This window comes from Octopus bimaculoides, chromosome 11, assembly GCF_046866305.1.
Source record: "Octopus bimaculoides isolate indiv1 chromosome 11, ASM4686630v1, whole genome shotgun sequence".
In the NCBI taxonomy this organism is placed as follows: domain Eukaryota; kingdom Metazoa; phylum Mollusca; class Cephalopoda; order Octopoda; family Octopodidae; genus Octopus; species Octopus bimaculoides.
This window is the reverse complement of record NC_142938.1, coordinates 66,457,991-66,461,531: the sequence shown is the minus strand read 5'-3', so window position 1 is coordinate 66,461,531 and position 3,541 is coordinate 66,457,991. Positions and strand designations below refer to the sequence as shown.

Sequence of the window (3,541 nt, the reverse complement as noted above, 5' to 3'; positions counted from 1 at the left end):
TATCCATTAACACACTTTGGACTGTTTGCCGTTGGTGGCCCTTTCACCTACTTCATTGCATATAATTACTATATCATTCCGTGTGTAGGCAGCCACGGCTCTGGTGTGTAAAGATTTCTGAAATACACAAATAGCCATATAGGAAAAGTAGTTGTCTTGTAGACATTGGCAGTAAGTTATTTCTTCTCTTGAGCAGAGAAAGAAAGAGATCCAGCTTGGTCGGAATACTCAAATGTCTATGATGTTCTCACTTTGTTGAGCATGCATAATAATTACGCTATAGATGTTGTATATAGAGATTGCCTACCCTCTAGGCAATCTCTATATACCGTCAGAATATTATCTACATGTCTAGAGCAGAAACAGGATAGATACCAAGGGTTAAATGCACTGCACTCTAGTTACACCGTACAGACAATGGTGAGTAGACTTTATAGCCTCGACCCGATAAGCTGTTCTGATCTATTTTATTTATAGAATATCTAAATTGGAAACAGATGCTGTTCACGTTAAGTTTTAGAGTTGGTGGATGTCGGAGGATGTGAGACCGGAGCCGTAGAGCAGGGGTGTCGAACTCAATCGCACAGGGGGCCAAAACTCAAAGCACACTTTAGGTCGCGGGCCGAACAGGATAAACATTTATTGAATAGACTAAGACTTTTTGAACATGAACATGTATTGAAACAGATGGTATATAATTTTATTCCCAAAATGAATTAACATAACTTGCATTAAAGATATGTGCTTCCAAACAAAGACAGCGTTCGAGCTGCATGTAAACGGATCTGGGGCATTGCTTCAGGTATGAAGGGAGTGAACTGTTCAGCCCCCACACAGTCGTACTTTGCTTTTAATGTCCCATTACACTGCATTTCTATCAGCTCCATTTTAATCTGTACAGGTGCAGTTTCCACATTGACGGCAAATGGGTTGCCAAGCAGCTCCAAATAATTTTTTTGTACTTCAAAGTCACTAAAATGCCGTGAGAATTCAGTGCGGAGCGCATTCAATTTATCAGCAAGTGTTGCTTTGGGAACAATGTGGCGCTGACTTGGCTCAACATTACTTGGCAACAGGGTAAGTGCGACAAGTTCAATTGGTGCATTTGTATTTGTGTCTCCCAAAAGTGCAGCTTCGCTTGAAATGCCTTCACTGCGTCATACATATCACAGATCATGCGATCCCGTCCCTGGAGCTGGATGTTTAAAACACTGAGATGCGCAGTTATGTCAACCAGAAACGCCAACTCGAATTTCCACTTTTCCTCCCGCAGAAATTTGGTTTCTTTTCCTTTACTGTCCATGAACTGACATATCTCCTCAACCAGTTAAATCTATATTAAGAACTTTTCCCCGACTGAGCCACTGCTCCTCCGTATGATAAGGCACGTCACCGATCTCTGAATGTATTTTCCGCAGGAAAGACTGAAATTGGCAGTGATTTAACCCTTTGGATCGGAAAAAGTTTACGGTTTGTGTTACAGTGCTCATTACATGTTCCATTTTTAAGGCTTTAGCGTACAGCGTTTCTTGGTGTATGATGCAGGATATGTTGTCAACTCACCAATGCAGTTCTCTTCTTCTATCTTTACACATATCCTACCTACTTGTCCACTTTTTTCACCGCATATTGCCGGTGCTCCATCTCTTGTAATTCCAACAAGTTTGTCCCAAGACAGTTTCATGTCGGTTACACTCTGATATATTTTTTCAAAAGGTCTTTCCTGTTGTTGTCCCAAGCATCGACTTAATGTCCAGAATTTCCTCCATGACGAAAAAATTGGAGTCCACTCCACAGATGAAGATAGTCAGCCTACTGTATGAATCATGTCAGTAGTCTCATCTACAGCAAGAGAGTATGCAACATTTTTTTTTCCTTTTTCAATCAACTGTGTTTTCAAATCAGTGACCAGCTCACACACTCGATTAGCAACCGTATTTCTGCTAATATTCACATTAGTACACAGTTGCTTCTTGTCTGGACACAAAACGTCACACATTATCATCCAGCAGCTCTTCACAAACTCTCCTTTGGTAAATGGCCGGGCAGATTTTGCGATCTCCTCTGCTACAATAAAACTTGCTTTAACAGCAGCTTCACTTTGTGATTTTGCTTTGGTTAAAAAAGTTTGTTGTAATGTGACATTCCTCTTCAACAGTTCTACCTTTCGTTGCTTCAGCTCAGCAGTGAGGTATTTATACTTTCCCTGTCGTTTTGTCTCGTAGTGGTGTTTGAGATTATACTCTTTAAGTACAGCACCATTAGCACCACAATTAAAACACACGGGTTTGCCACCAATGTCAGTAAGCACGAACTCGGTTTCCCACCAGATTTGAAAGGATCTGTTTTCAGCATCGACTTTTCTCTTGGCCATTGATATAGATAGTTACTACTACTGAATGACAGCACGTGAAAATGATCACCCGAAAGAGCGGTAAGGCGGCTGTTGCGGTGCATTATGGGATTAGTAGATTTTGCATCATTAGCACTTCACAACACGCGATTAGAGAACCGAATGAAGCGTTTCCCAGCATACCTTGTTGCAGTTAAAATTAAAACTTGTGACTGTGTTATCATGTTTCTTTAATGTGTGTTTTTTTTTGTACAGACAGAGTGTAATAGTTACAGTGGTGTTGTTTCTTGTCGTGTATTAAATTATTGCTACTTTGGTGACACCCTTAGTAAGAAATGTAGTGCAGTCAGTGCTATATATAATGTAATGGCCTGCTGTATATGTAGTTGTAACAAGAAATCATGGGTGTTGCTGAGGGTAGCAAAGTACTCTATTTGCTGATGCCGCCATTTGGACCAATTTCATGCTGATATCAAAATGGTGCCGTGGGCCGGATGAAATTGTTGCAAGGGACGGAAATTTGACATGGCTGCTGTAGAGGGCGCAAGTAACGAATCATTCTATTTTTAATTTGACGGCTGCGAGACCAGATACACACATATAAAGGGATACAAAATGTAACCTAGTAATATGTAACTATTTTGTTCAAGTATAGTGGAATCAAGATGTTTAAACTACTTAATAAGGTCATTAGGACCGAGGCGTCACTGTGAACGTTATGCACGATGTTGAACACGAGCCATGATTCTTTTTAGAAAACATGCGATAGACAAGAGGTTTCTTTCTTTTATTTTATCCGCGATGCGGATTTCTGTGCATTCATTGATAAAACAGACGTCTGCAATATCTAGCAATGAAATTTCGTTTAACCTTATAAATAATCTTTTTTAGTTGCCAATGTCCGTCCATCGGGTATGTATATTTTCCAGTTGGTTACATGTAATTTTGGTGACCTTTTCGCATAGTGTAGTGGTTATTTAGGTGTTCAAAAGCAACTTCGTTTTATTTTCTTTATATTTTTATATTTTCTATTTTTAATCAATGACTTGATATGGAGTCGCTTTCTTAAATACTATAACTCTTTTCCCCAATGCGGCATATAAAATATCTCCCCCCCTCTCTCTCTCTCTCTCTCTCTCTCTCTCTTTCTAGCTATATCTCTCTCTCTCTTTACCTCTCCGTTTCTCT

The 3,541-nt window shown here is 39.8% G+C and overlaps 1 pseudogene; it reads right to left on the bottom strand.

Moving 5' to 3' along the window:
* Nucleotides 1–731: 731 nt before the first annotated feature.
* On the bottom strand, nt 732–2,374 carry LOC106883839 (general transcription factor II-I repeat domain-containing protein 2-like; annotated as a pseudogene).
* Between the last annotated feature and the right edge of the window lie 1,167 nt (nt 2,375–3,541).